General features: G+C 38.8%; 1 pseudogene; it reads left to right on the top strand.

Moving 5' to 3' along the window:
* Positions 1-286: 286 nt before the first annotated feature.
* LOC122728705 lies at positions 287-7,258 on the top strand (annotated as a pseudogene).
* Positions 7,259-16,240: the final 8,982 nt, after the last annotated feature.

A 16,240-nucleotide genomic window follows, 5' to 3' on the forward strand; every position in this document is an offset into this window, starting at 1 on the left:
TGGTCAAGTTGCCTTGATGGAAACATGGAGGTCCAAAGAACCCTTTGAAATTCCTTCCAGGGCTAACTTCTAAAATCCCTTCTAACTCTAAAGTCCATAAACCCAGGGTTTCAAGAGGTCTGAGCATTAGGATGCTGTAGTTATTACAAGGGTCCACTAGAAGGCAGTCTTCTCTAAATTTTTGACATCCTGTTACCAAAAGGATTTCATAGTCTTGAAATAATGGAGATGAGACAGAGGACATGAACCAGCCCCCAGAAATAAACAGGCACTTCCAAAGGGCAAAATGGCTGACCGTCCTTGCGAGGTGAAGCTGCCCCATTGGAGGTGGCACCAAAAATTGTAAACTAGCCTTGGTATGACAGCTTCAGAAAAAAAGAAAGAAAGAAAGGAGACAATGAATGAACCTTCCTAAATAATAAAGTTTGTTTGCCTTTCATATTGTCTCTCTCTGAATATATGGCAGCAAATGTTATGGATGCGAAGAGTCTCCTACTCTGGGAAAATTAATTTTAAATCTTAAATCCAGAAAGCTGTGCCTAGAAGGTATAGGGAAAAACTCAAGGATTTCAGGGGTTAGCTGTTGTGCTGTCCATTGGTTCTTAGCTTTGAGTTCATAAAGTTTTAAAAAAGTATTTTGATAACTATATTTCAACATATTTTCCTTTGTAGTCTCATATATATATTTGTACATTTAAAAACATTCCTCTGAGAGAGGGTCATAGACTTCACTAGACTTCCAAAGGGGTCAATGACACAAAAGAGGTAAAAACCCCCGATCTAGTCACACCCTTATTTTACAGGTGAGGACCAAGGGCTTTGCTCAGGATGCCATAAGATGATTAATCTCTGTTTTCTCCTGTAGAAAAGAAACTTATAAAAGGTTCCCCCGCATCCTTCCCTCTCCTGAATTTCCCCATTACTGTTGAGGGTATGAGCATCATCCCCATCACCTGGCTCACAACCTCAGTGTCAGCTTTGACTCATCACTAAAACTGACCAAGAGCTGTACTGGAGCCAGTCATTTGAAAGCTCATTGTTAAATTTCAGGGGTGAGCATTTACACTTTAGAAATCAGCAAACACTATAAATCAGGGCTTGACTTCTTATTTTTGTTGGTTGTTCACACTTAATAAAGGGAAAGAAATGTTGAGAATGCAGGTTAAACTTTAAACTGTGTCTTGTGTACATTTTTTCCAGGGAGATGATTGCTAAACATTGATCAGTACATTACTCAACTCACCTCACATATTCAATCTGTTGTCAAATCTTGTAATTTATACATTCAAAACATCTCTTCTCCCCTGGATTCAGGAGGACTTGAGTTCAAGTCCAGCCTCAGACACTTGACACTTCCTAGCTGTGTGATCCTGGGCAAGTCACTTAACCCTCATTGCCCCCCCCCAAAAAAAAAGCTTACCAAAACATTTCTTCTGAGGCACCTAGGTAGCACAATGGATAGAGAATTGGACCTGGAGTCAGGAAGACTCACCTTTGTGAGTTCAAATCTAACTTCGGACACTTCCTAGCTGTGTGACTCCAGGCAAGTCACTTAATCCTGCTTGCCTCTGTTTCTTCATCTGTAAAATGAGCTGGAGAAAGAAATGGCAAATTACTCCAGTATGTTTGCCAAGAAAACAACAAATGGGGTCATGAAGAGCAGGACACAACTGAAACAACTGAACAACAACAAAAATATCTCTTCTGTACAACCTCTTCTTTCTGCAACTCATACAGCCAATGCCTCTCATCCACACTACTGCAATAGGCTTCTAGTTGGTCTCACTGCCTCAATCTATCCTCCAATCATCTTCCAAATTGTTTTTCTAAAGTATAGTTTTGACTATGCATGCCACTCAGCTGCTCAATGATCTACAGTGGCTCCCTATTACTGCCAGGATCAAATAGAAAGACCTCTGTTCAGCATTTGAAGCTCTTTACAACCTGGTCCCTTCCTATCTTTCCACTCTTCTCACATGTTACTCCCCTTCATGTACTCTGTGATCCAGCTATACTGACCTTCTTGAAGTTCCTTGGCCATGATGCTCTACCTCCCAACTCCATACCTTTCTTTGCCTTGGCTGTGCCTCATACTTGGAATGGTCTGTCTCCAACTCTACCTCAGTTTCCCTGACTTCCATCAAGAACAGGCTCAGGGGCAGCTAGGTGGTGCAGTGGATAAAGCACTGGCCTTGGATTCAGGAGGACCTGAGTTCAAATCCAGCCTCAGACACTTGACACTTACCAGCTGTGTGACCCTGGGCAAGTCACTTAACCCTCATTGCCCCGCAATAATAATTTAAAAATAAATAAAAAAAGAACAGGCTCAAATCCCAACTTCTGCAGTGGGCATTTCCCAATCCCCCAAGGGCCTTTCGGATGATCTCCATGTACTCTGTATATAGCTTGCACATACCTAGTTATTTACATCTTGTCTCCCCCATTATAACATGAGCTCCATGAAGTCAAAGATTGTTTTTTGCCTGTGCACATATCCCTAGCCCTTACCAAAGTGTCTGGCACATAGTAAGGGCATACTGACCAAGCACTGTAGGTATCTCTAAGTCAGTAAAGGCTACCTCTTCCACAAGCCTTCCTCTATAGGCCTCTCTCTTCTCTGAATCCATCAGCCCTTATTGTCTGTACCACTTAGTTAGCACTGAGTACAGATGGCAGCCTTGCACTGTTATTAGCTTCCTTATTTGCTGATGCTGAGTTTTGTCTTCCAATTATGGCAGCAGTGAAGTCCTTGAGACATTTCTATCCAGTGGCACTTCATCTGGCTGACCTGCAAAAAGCACCAAATCCAGGGCTTAAAGGCATAAACTGCAGAGATCCTGTCTCATGTGGCTTACAGCAATGAGCCTCATCAAACTGGGGTCCACAGTTTGCTTCTGACTGCATCTACCCTCTTCTTTCTAATGGCAACTCAAAACACCATCTTGGACTTTGCATCTTAAGTTATTTTGGTACAATGGAAAGAGCTCTGCATTTGGAATCAAAAGCCTAAATTCAAATCCCACCTCAGACCTGGAATGTTCAGTATGACCTTAGGCCGTTCACATAACCTCCCTGAGCCTCAGTTTACACTTCTATGAAAAAACAAGGCAAGATTAGATGACCTCTACCATCTCTTACCGCTCTAAATCTATGAGCCTCATCCAACTGATACCTGGAGCGGGAAATCTCCTTTCAGTATCTCCAACAAGCAGTTATTGAATTCTCCTGAATGATCTCCAAGGATGGGGAACTCATTATTGTTTATTAACTCTGTGACTTTGGGGAACATGCTTCACTCCTACTTCCACTACCTCCTTCACCATTAGTGAAATGCTTGATTAAAGGAAAGCAATGAGTAAACCTTGAAGTGCTGTATCAGCGTAAGTGGTTGGTTCTGATCCCTAGGATGGTTCATCCAACTGTGGGACAGTAATTTGTGAAGTGAGAAGCTCTTCCTGATATTGAGGTAAAAATCTGCCTTCTTGATATCCAAGATATAGGCAACTGATAGAAGGATATGATCGTTATGCATTTCCTAATAGAAAACTGGTTAAGGATACGGACTTTTAGTTCTCAGAAGATCAGTTGCAAAGTCTTAACAACCATATGAAGGGATGCTATTTACATCACTGATCATAAGAGAAACACAGTTCAAAATAACTCTAAATTTTCACCTTATAACCAACAAATTAGAAAATATGACAAGAGATGGAAATGGTTAGCATTGAAGGGATTGTGGAAAGATAAGCACATTGATGCATCATTACTGGAGTTATACGGTGGTCTAACCATTCTGGAAAGCAATTTGGAATTATTTGGAGAAAGTGACTAAAATATTTATACCCTTTGACCCAAAGAGCCAATTGATAAGCATATACCATAAGGAAGGTAATGACAAAAAAAAAAGAAAGCTGCTATATATACCAAAATATCTACGGCAACACATTTTGTAATAGTAAATAACTGGAAACAAAGTAGATCTCCATCCATTAGGAAATGGCTTTTAAAATTGAGGTGCATGTGCTGTAAGAAAAGATGATTATAAGGGGGCAGCTAGGTGGTGCAGTGGAGAGAACACCAGCCCTGGATTCAGGGGGACCTGAGTTCAAGTCTAGCTTCAGACACTTGACACTTACTAGCTGTGTGACCCTGGGCAAGTCACTTAACCCTCATTGCCCTGCCCCAAAAAAGAAAAGAAAAGATGATTATAACTATACCCAAAGTGCTATGGGGCTGTGCATACCCTTTGACCCCCTAATACCACTACTAGATCTGTATCCTAAATAAATCATAAAAAAGGGGAAAGAACTCACATGTACAAAAATATTTATAGCCGCTCTCTTTGTGGTGGCAAAGGATTGGGAATCAAGGGGATGGCCATCAATTGGGGAATGTCTGAACAAGTTGTGGTATATGAATGTAATGGAATACTATTGTGCTGTAAGAAATGATAAGCAGGCAGATTTCAGAAAAACTTGGAAAGACTAAAGTGGACTGAAGCTGAGTGAAGTGAGCAGAACCAGGAGAACATTGTCCATAGTAACAACAACATTGTTCAATGATCAATTGTGATAGACTTAGCTCTTCTCAGCAATACAATGATGATCCAAGACAATTCCAAAGGACTCATAATGGGAAATGCTCTCCACATCCAGAAAAAAAGAACTGTGGAATCTGAATGCAGATTGAACCATACTATTTCTACTTTTTTAAGTTTTTTTTCTTTTTTGAGGTTTTCCCCTTTTGTTCTGACTCTTCTTTCATAACATCACTAATGCATAAATATATTTAACATGACTGTACATATGTAACATATATCAGATTGCTTTCTGTCTTGGAGAGGGGTGTGGGAAGAAGAAAAATTTCGAATTCAAAATCTTATAAAAACAAATGTTAAGGGGCAGCTAGGTGGTGCAGTAAATAAAGCACCGGCCCTCGATTCAGAAGGACCTGAGTTCAGATGTGCCCTCAGACACTTGACACTAACTGTGTGGCCCTGGGGAAGTCATCTAACCCTTATTGCCCCACGCAAAAATAAATAAGTAAATAAAATAAAATCAACTGCTATGGAACAACTCACCTCTCATCGCAGAGACCTTCAGTCTCTGGAACATTCTCTGATGTAGTCCTGTGGTCCTTTGGAGATCTCTTAGGAATACTGGAATGAGTAGGGCTTCAGAACAGCTTCAAGTGGATTTGCTTCTCCAGTTCAGGTCACTTGTAGAGATCCCCTTCTCTGTCAAAATCTCTGTCAGAATAGAACTTAATACAATTCTAGTTTGCTATTACAATAATTAAGTCAGGTAGTAAGAGCCAGCCCAAACTTTAATAGCACTAATATGAGCATCACTAGACCAGAGAATTTCTATTTTTAGGTTGGCAAATTCAAATAGCAACTGAAAAATTTAAAAATTCTGAACCCAAATTTTATATTTATATACCTGATCTTGTTACAACTATTTATTAAAACCAACTAAAAAATTTTCACTCTAGCTATTTTCTTTTTGATGCCCATCCCTCCCCTAGGAGGGTGAGATTTGCTGAGGAACTATGAACAGAGCACTTTTTTATAAGATGATTACCACCCGCCCCCACCACCACCAGATACACAACTGAATTAATTTATACAATAATGACCCCTGATACACAATGGAATTCATTTAAAATTCATGCAAAATAATTGCGATTGTGAGAAAAAAGTTCTGAGATGGGATGTATAGATATATTAAGTAATCAACTTTAAGATTGAATAAGTTATTTATAATAAAACATGTTTGTCTTTCAAGATATGCTCAGTATCCAGGTGGTATTAATAAACCCAAATAAAATTGGTTTTTCCCATTTTAGTAACACTAGATATTCTATCATTCTTCTTTTTAATACTTGTCCTTATCAGTGGAATTTGCTATATGAAGAGAAAGGCAGGGACATAGAAGCATTAGTTTTGTTGATTTCAGGTAGAAGTTATAGGCAGCCATTGTATGACAGGATGTCACAGCTATGCTCATAATTAACCAGGTGGGAAAAAGTCTTAATTATCAAGATGGGGATAAGACAAGAGAACCCTACATTCACCTTCTCAAGGTCATTCTCTCGACTTTCCCAAGAACAGACATCCACCCATGGCAGTGCTCAGCCTGCAGGAGCATACGGCATTTCCCTTGAATGATAAACCAGCAGCAGCCTTATGAAAGAGCTGGTTTCAAGACTTACAAGAGCATCAAATTAAAGTCCCAAGAGATTTCCTCAAACAGAAAATTTTCACTAACTACAGCTTAGGGCTAAATAATTGTTATTTTTCCTCAAAATTAGCCTCAAAGTTTCATTTAGAATTTGTAAGTTATTCACAAATTTCATCTATTCACAACCATCATTTCTCTCCCATCCCCTTAAAGACAAAGCCAAAGGCAGAACATCAGAACATTTCCAAAATACAATGAGGGGGCAGCTAGGTGGCACAGTGGATAGAGCACCAGCCCTGGAGTCAGGAGGACCTGAGTTCAAACCTGGCCTCAAACACTTGACACTTACTAGCTGTGTGACCCTGGGCAAGTCACTTAACCCCAACTGCCTCACAAAACAAAAAAACAAAAACAAAAAAACCCCTTTCTTTGGGACAGCTAGGTGGTACAGTGGATAACAAGCACAGGCCTTGGATTCAGGAGGACCTGAGTTCAAAATCTGACCTCAGACACTTGACACTTACTGGCTGTGTGACCCTGGGCAAGTCACTTAACCCCCCCCCCCCATTGCCCTGCAAAAAACCAAAGAGTAAAATACAGTAAGATGTGACACCCATCAAAATCCATGTAGGCCCAGTCACGCCCCCTCTCTTCACGACGCTCCTCCCCACCCCCTCCCCGCCCCCAGCCCGCCTTCTCCCGCCACCGCCTTCCTCAGGCAGTTTGCACCGAGGAAAAGGAATCGGATCATGTCTCCGCTATTCAGAACCTCCACTCTTTCCACCCTTTTGCTGATGCAAGGGTGATGACCTGCTTCATGCTGGGACTGAGGATTATATTCATATAGGAATTCAACGGAGAAACCGCAGGAAGACCCTCACTACTGTCCAGGGGGTCGCTGATGATTAAGATAAAAAGAAACTAGTGAAGGCATTCAAGGAGAAATTTGCCTGCAACGGTACTGTATGGATATGGAAAAGTAATTCAGCTACAGGGCGACCAGCAAGAACATATGCCAGTTCTTCCTCGAGATTGGACTGGCTACGGACGACCAGCTGAAGGTTCGTGGGTTTTAAGTGCTTGCGGCTCACTGAAGCTTAAGTGAGGATTTCCTTGCAATGAGTAGAAAAATTCCCTTCTGTCCATTGTCACAAGTTTAAAACCTCACAGCTTGTATAATGTAACCATTTGGGATCAGCTGTTTAACTTGGACTAGTGTAACTCATTCATGTAATAAACTGAAAAGAACCAAAAAAAAAAATCCATGTACACAAGTGGTTCATATCTGGGCACAATTTCCTTAGTGAAAACTATGGTATCAGAAGGAGTTGTGGCCTTTAGAACTGGGGAATAGTTAAACTTTGCTCAGTGGCTGACTTGGGCACAATGATAATCTTTTTCTGTAAGTGCTGAAGGAGGGGTCCAAGCTATCACATGACCACCAGTGGCTGTAACCTGAAATACAAACTGATTAAAAGCTACACAAGTTGGACAAGTCGCTGTGATATAAGTTGCCACTGGGATGGTGTCTGGAGTAATCCACTCTTGCTTAATTAAATCTATTATCCATTGTGTGCCACAAAGAACTAAAAAAGTATACCTGGGGAGGAGTGGCTTATCTTCCTTGGTCACTCATGCCCAAGAGACCTGGTTAGCCCTGTACTGCTGTTTCCACTTCCTCACCACAAATTCAAACACAGTGAGGGGCAGCTAGGTGGCACAGTGGATAGAGCACTGGCCCTGAAATTGGAAGGACATGAGTTCAAATCTCACCTCAGACACTTACTAGCTGTGTGATCTTGGGTAAGTCACTTAACCCCAATTGCCTTAAACATCGGGGACCCTCTCCAGTCATGCTGATTAGATAGATAGATAGATAATAGGTAGGTAGATAGATATTAGATCTGTCAATTTATCTATCTATGTATCTATCAGTCTCTCTCTTTCTCTCAGTGAGTAGTTGGTTCAAAATAATAACATTAAAAGATAAAATTACACGAATTTTCAAATGACCCCAAATGATACCCACTTATTATTCAAAAGTTTCATTTCTCCCTTTGGGTGGTGTAGGTCCTAGTTCCCCAAAGGGCAGTGCTGCAGAGTTCCCCATTACCTTGTCAGCAGAGTTCATCCAAGGAACCTCACAAAACTCTCCCAAGAGGATTTTACCATACTTTTCTCCCAACAGTAAATCATTTATTATTAGTAGTAGTAGTAGCAGTAGTATCTTAATTTTTAAAAGACTAATAATCATATAACAAATATATTTTAATGCAACAGTATTCAGATCAAAAAATGGGGAAATAATTGCTCCAGCAACTTCTCAGCTTTTTTGTATTTAAAAGCAGTCCTAATCAGGTGATAATAATTTAGTTAAATACCTTTCAAATTTATCATTTCATAGAAAATCATTTGTCTCATTACTCGTGGCATTTTCACGCTAATCATAGTAGTAGATATAGTGCCTACTTCGTGTCATGATTTTTCTTTGTCTTAGAAGTTGTTTAAGCCTGCTTTTAGTAATACTTTAAAATGGTTAGTCTATAATTTCTCAATTTGTTAACATTCCATGCCAAAAAAAAGAAAAAAAATTTCATACCAGTTAGAAAAAAAAAATACTTGTAAATGGGATAGCATCTTGCTCAACTGTATTCCTATAAGATCTGAACACTACAGTGTTCATCCTTTACAGAAACCAAGTACTGTGTTAAGCACTTCACAACTATGTGTTTTTCCCAACAACCTTGGGATAGAGATGCAAATATTTTTATCACCTTTATACATACAAGGACTGATTAGATTCTCTAATTTACTACCATTACAATATTTTCAACATAATCAGTTTTGATATATAATGGTTAATGGCAATAACTAAACTTCATTTTGCCCACAGTTCCATTTTTTTTTTTTAAGATAAGTCATCTGATTTCTTTTTCTTTTTCTTTTTTTTTTTTGGTGAGGCAGTTGAGCTTAAGTGACTTGCCCAGGGTCACACAGCTAGAAAGTGTCAAGTGTCTGAGGCCAGATTTGAACTCAGGTCCTCCTGAATCCAGGGCCAGTGCTTTATCCACTGTGCCACCTAGCTTACCCAATCTGATTTCTTTTAAAAATAATAATGGGGCGGCTAGATGGCGCAGTGGATAGAGCACCGGCCCTGGAGTCAGGAGTACCTGAGTTCAAATCCGACCTCAGACACTTAACACTTACTAGCTGTGTGACCCTGGGCAAGTCACTTAACCCCAACTGCCTCATTAAAAAACAAAAAAAAAAATAATAATAATAAATATTTTTATTTATAGTTTTGAGTTCCAAATTCTATCCCTCTTTTCCTCTCTCCCTTCCCTCCTCCCTGAGGCAGTCAGCAATCAGATATAGGTTATACATGTGCAATTATATTAAACATTACCATAATAGTCATTTGTATAAGAATACTTGAATAAAATTTAATAAATAAAAAATCAAACAAAGTGAAAAATAGCATGCTTCAGTCTGTTCCACAAATATCAGTTCTTTCTTTGAAAGTAGATAGTATGCTTTACCATTAGTCCTTGGGGATGGTCTTAGATCATTATAATCCTGAGAATAGTTAAGTAATTCACAGTTCTTCATCAAACAGTATTGCTGTCACTGTGTACAATGTTTTCCTGGTTCTGCTCATTTCACTTTGCATCAGTTCATGTAAGTCTGTCCAGGCCTCTCTGAAATCATTCTGCTTGTCATTTCTTATATCACAATAATATTTCTTTTTTTCCTATAGAAGTATTTTATTATTTTCATGACATGTAGAGATAATTTGCAACATTTGTTTTTATAAGATTTCTAGTTTCAATTTTTCCCCCTCCCCCTCCCCAAGACAGCAAGCAGTCCAATGTAGATTATATATGTACAATCACATTAGATATATTTCTGCATTAGTCATGCTGTGCAAGAAGATTCAGAGCAAAAAGGAAAAACCTCAAAAAAGAAAAACAAAAAAAACCAGAGATAGTATGGTTTAATCTGCATCTGGATTCCATAGGAAAAAAACATTTATCCAGCTATTTTGACAGTGCCCAAGGGGATCGACCAAAGTCCAACTAGGGCACAGGAATGTCACAGATATGGGTAAGTGACTTGCAAGTTCTTCTTTTCCCTCTCAGAATTTCTGTATTCCATTCTTTTCTAAGTCATAGGCTCATTTTAATTAGATCTTTAGTAATCTGAACACCACTGATCATTTATGACGATGATCCTATTTATAGCTTTCCATGGCTTTCAGACTGGCCACCCTTACTTTCAAAGTTGCTGTCACTGAGAACTGCTCAGAATGGTTGTAATGCCTCAGTGTGGTTGTAATCAGCCCTAATACCATGGAAGCTACTAAGGACCTTGCTGCCCTATTAAAGGGTTACAGGGCTCTATCGCTAGGCCCCACTCTCTGCAATTAGAATCCCAGTGCCCTGCTTCTCCAGGCACAGGCACGGCTGTGACCAGCATTGCCCTTTCCCCTTTTTATGTAAACTAAACTATTGCCTATATTTTAAGATTTTGGAAATAGGGGTCCCTGTCCTGAAGAGTCATGTGGTTACAGCCTTTATGAGAGGTTTCTGGAGATCTAGTTACAGACTTGTCAAGACTTATAAGACTAAGAGATCCCCTTGCTAATCAACTGTGATAGACTTGATTCTTCTCAGCAATACAACGGTACAAGATAATTCCAAAGACTCATGATGGAAAAGACTCTCCAAATCCAGAAAAAAAAAAAAAAAGAACGGTGGAATATGGATGCAGATCAAACCACACTATTTCTTTTGGTTTTGGTGCTGTTGTTTTTCTTTTTTAAAGTTTTTTCCTTTTTTTGCTCTGATTCTTCTCTTATAACATGACTAATGCAGAAATATATTTAATGTTATTGTACATACATAACCTATATCAGATTACTTGCTGTCTTGGGGAGGGGAGTGGGAGGGGAGGGAGGGAGAAAAATTTGAAACTAAAATCTTATTTTAAAAATGTTGAAAACTATCTCTACATGTAACTGAAAAAAATAAAATACTTTTATAATTTAAAAAAAAAAAGACTAAGAGATCCCCAAAGAGGCCCTAACTGGTGGTACCCTCTATTAGGTCTGCATGCGTTTATTTTATTCCTGTATTTATCTTTTTAATATTCTTGTTTAATTCTAGCTTCAATAATTTTCCCCTAACTTACTATAGCCTTATTTCTACAATTTGAACTTATTTTCACTGACCAATTGATTTCAACATGCGTTTTACTGTGTTCCTAATTTACCTAAACAATTGATGTAAGTGGCAGTAGTATAATTTAATTTTACTTAACTTCTGATTTCAAAGCAAGTTTTCCTTTTTGGAGAGCACTTTGGGGTTCACCTACAATTGGGAGTCCCACTCAGGACTTCCTTGGTGCACTCAAGTTGGTTGTTTAAAAGCCATTGTTGTTCCTTCATTTTTTTTTTTTTTTGCAGAGCAATTAGGGTTAAGTGATTTGCCTAAGGTCATACAGCTAGTAAGTGTCAGGTGTCTAAGATCAGATTTGAACTCAGGTCCTCCTGAATCCAGGGATGGTGTTCTATCCACTGAGCCACCTAGATGCTCCCTTGTTCCTTCATTCTTGAAGAGGACCATGACATCGGAGTGATGTCATGACTTGCAGTGGATTGGATGTAAGTGAGGCAGGGCTATGCAAGGTCATCAACTTCACTCTCTCCTCCAGAGCCATCTGGGTCCAGTCACAAGATGTAGCAGGATGATTAGGGATGGCACGGATTTTTGAGGCAATTGGGATTAAGTGACTTGCCTGGACTCACACGGCTAGTAAGTATCTGAGGTGAGATTTGAACTCAGGTCCCCCTGACTTCAGGGCCAGTGCTCTATCCACTGCACCACCTAAGCTGCCCCTGTTTAAAAGCAGTAAACAACAGAAGGGTAAGTGAACTCCAGTGCTACACTTTTTTTTTCTTTTCTGAAAATAGTCTAAAATTTCCTCATTCTGCCTTCTAATAATTAAAATTCCTTTTTGCAATAAACTTGTCCTGATTTTGTGTAGTTTAAAAGTATGCCTTTATTCCACACGAAAATTAAAACCAATTTCACAGATTGATACCCCAAAACTTCAGATTTAGAGATTGGCTAGCTGAAACATCTTTAGGCTTAGCAAATGCATTTCCTTTTAAAGTTCTCAGTTCTTAAACTGATTTAAACATTCTGTAGAGCAATTTAAAACTATGGCCACTGGGCTTTAAACCATGTATATGCTTTGGCCTAGCAATACCACTACTAGGTTGGGTGTCCTAAAAGAGATTTGAGAAAAAAAAAAGTTGAATTCGAAATTGGGATGATGCCCATCACTTGGAGAAAGGCTGAACAAATTGTGAGATGAAATTAGGATGGAACACTATTGTGCTCTAAGAAATGATGAGCAGTATGCTATCAGAAGGACTTATGAAACATGCAGTGCATCTACAGAGAAAGAACTGATGGCACCTGAATACAGATTGAAGTATAATTTTTTTGTTAGTTCCTCTTTCTAAAGTTTTTCTGCCTGTTTTCTTTCACAACTTGACTAATGTGAAAATGTTTTGCATTACTGTACATGTATAACTTATATTGAATTATTTGAATTCTTAAGGGGTGGTGGGGGAGAGAGAGAGGAAGAGAATTTGGAACACAAAGTTTTAAAATTGATGTGAAAATCTCTTTATACATGTAACTTGGGGAAAATTCTAAATAAATAAATTTTAAAAATAAAATAAAATTCTGAGGTTCTGTAATTATTTAAGCTCACAAGAGTTTTAATCTAATCTAAGAAATTAGATAATCTAATTTAATCTATTTTCTTCTATACGATTTCTTAAGTTTTTCTCATTTTGACACTTCCCTGAATTCCTATTTCACTTAATCTCTCTTGAACATATCTCATAGCTAATAAGACACTTATTAAAATTCAAAACTTCAGCTTTAAATCAATCCCTAGTCATTTTCACAGATCCCTTTAAGGAATAACTGATCTGTGAATTTTTTGGTTTTGTGATACAGAGTTTCATCAGTCTCCACCATGGCCAGTATTGAAAACAGAGAAAAAAAGAGAGATTTGTCTTCTTTGAAGCCTTTTTGAAAGGTTGTTTTTTTTAAACTGCTTGTTTCTTTTGGTTGATCACAACAAAAGGAAAGGCATAAGTAAAACACCCGTTAGCTAGAGTTAAAACAAAGCACAAAAAAACCCATTTCCCATTCTCATAAAGATTTTCCGGATGGCGTAAGGTCCCTTTCTATCTGAAGTAATGAACCCACTATTCCTAAATATCGTTTCATACTTTACAAAACAGACACATAGAACATATAACAAGACACATTTAATCAGGCTTGAACATCTAAGTTATTCTCTAAGAGATTTTGAAGTCAAGATCTCACCTGTCTCCTCTATCAAGTATAGAACTTAGGATGATCTTGTCAATGCTTTTAGAATCTTATCCCAAAAATGTAATTTATTAACAAAACAAAATTGCTTTAGTTTAATTTGTCAACTGGGTTCATCCCATTTAGAATGCACTTTGTATTTAGAACAAATCTCTAATAGATAGATGAGCTAATAGATAGAAGTCTCTAATAGAGAAGGTAATAGAAGTTCCATTCCTCTAGACTTTTTGCCAAAGTATAATAACAGGAAGGAAAACAAAGATGAAAGATTTAGCAATATCAGCAGTTCATTTGTCCTAAACTGATTTGGAGATTAGTCAATACAATCCATAACTTTCTAAATAATCAAAAATTCCATGCTTTGACAAAACAATCCCCTAAAACTCTTTGTATTGCTCAAAACAAACTTGACACAGTCTAAGAGCTCTTTTCTTTAGTCATTCCCCAGACAGGGAATTGTCCACATGGGTTTGTCCCTAGGTGATCCCTGTAGGGTGCATTTATCCTCTTATGCCTGACCACTATCCCGCCTGGGCGGGGCGGGGGGGGCTCCCCCCAGTTGTGAGTTGGCAACTCCTCGGAGGAACTTTCTGTAGATGAATTAGACTAGATTATCCAGGTACCTGCCTTTTGCATTATTCCATCTGAGAAGTCTCCACTGAAGATGCTGGAGATGGTCCCCTCACTGTCCCTGACCATCTCAGTTCTCTCCTTATGGGAGTCTTTCCTACAGCTTACACTGGAATATTCAGGGATTCATTTTGGCAAGTTCTCCAGTACTTCCAATTCTTAATTTCTGGGCTTAACTGGTCCTAAGACTGGTCAACTGGGGCCCAAAGGTTCTCTAAAAGGAAACATTGAGAAAGATTTATACCTATTTTGCTTTAAAACTTCCTAAAGATTTGGCTCTGATTATCGGTGACTGACAATTTTAGGCAAGTATAAGTGAAAATAATGGTTTCCTTTCCTCATCTCTGTAAAATTAAAATGAGCCTTCTTAGATCAAAAGAGGGTGGGATTGCTCCCAGGATGGTCACATGCCTTGACAGCTTACTGTTGAGGTGGGGAATCTCTTCCCAAAGGCTATTGTGTATAGCCCAAATTATTGCTTTCTTCACAGGCTAAAAAATGATGCATCAGCTAGAAATGGTATTTCAACAGGGGAGGTCTCAGGTGGGTCTTAGGTTGGGCAAAGCATGGGACATCTCCACTGACTAAGTGGTCATGAGATGGTCACTTGATCATGTTGAACAAGAAAGAATGGTCCAGAAGTATGAGAATAAGTTGGAAGACTTTCCATGTAATTGAGTCACCTCTGCCACACTGGATTTGATCACCATCATGAGAAAAAATGAGGGCGGAGGGCTCTGATTAAGCAAGTGAACTTAGAATCTACAGCTCACAAGCTCTCGGGCTTAATATACAGAAATATAATCACTACCCCTGTGGAATCATATCAAACTGATTAATACTGATTGAATAGAGTAGGGCTCCAAATGAAACTATTTCTCACACTGATGCCAAGTGAAGGGAGCAGAACCAGAGAACTATTTATATAATAACAACAGTGTGAAGAAAAATAACTTTAAAACTTCAGAACTCTGCAAATTATTTTTAATTTCAGAACTCTGATCAGTGCAACGATTAGCCATGATTTCAAAGGACTAATGATGAAGCATGCCACCCCCCATCCTCCTCCCCCCCCCCAAAAGAAAGGTGATGAGTAAATATGCAAAATGAGGACACGCATATTTCTGGACATGATCGATGTGGAAATTTATTTTTCTTGATGATGTATATGGTACAAAGAGCAGGGGTGGGGACAGAGAGAGAGAAAATAAATATCATTCATTTAAAAATCAAATTTAATTTAAAAAAATAGAATAGGGGAAAAAACATGCTCTCTGTAGCACCCTTCTACAGGATAGACCAACTGGCTCTAAGGAGCTTCCTCCCACTTGCCTGAAGTACATTTGCTCGCTGACAAAGAGAGAAAAAAAATACTATTTTGGCTAACCTAAGATCTGTCTCCTGATAAAACTTTTGACTAAGGTGACTGGCTCATCACAGGAAGCACGCCATACCATTCAAAGCCATCCAGTCATATTTAGCACTCAGCTTTCTGAGCAAATTTAGCAGCGACTGGGAAACCTGAAGAGCCTGGTCCTTGGAGCTACAGTCTCAAAAGGGACAAGGCTAGGTGGGAAAATGAGTGATTCTTATTTCTTTTTAACCGGGTTGGGTACACACACACATCCTACCACATCTTTCACCGGACCCATTCAGATAGAACAATGTGCAAGCTTTATAGATGTACTTCTATGGGTAGCCAACATACCCAGGCACAAGCCAGACTTCATAAGTCTATTTTGGGCTCACAGCAGGGTACATACATATTCTTAGTACCTATCTTCTTGCAGGGACCTTTTCTTTTTTTTTCTTTTCTTTTTTCTTTGCAGTCACTATAAAGCATGCACACATACTCACCAGGGCCCCAGTATCCATTCTTGCATAAATGCACACACAACATTTGCAGGTATTTTGTCCAACCACAGCACTCATACATGCTTTGATCAAATAAACTGTTCTTTTTCCTATTGAAAAATGTCAACTAGCTCAGCTCTCCTTACACTTATAATCAAG

Source organism: Dromiciops gliroides, chromosome 5, assembly GCF_019393635.1.
Source record: "Dromiciops gliroides isolate mDroGli1 chromosome 5, mDroGli1.pri, whole genome shotgun sequence".
Lineage (NCBI taxonomy): Eukaryota > Metazoa > Chordata > Mammalia > Microbiotheria > Microbiotheriidae > Dromiciops > Dromiciops gliroides.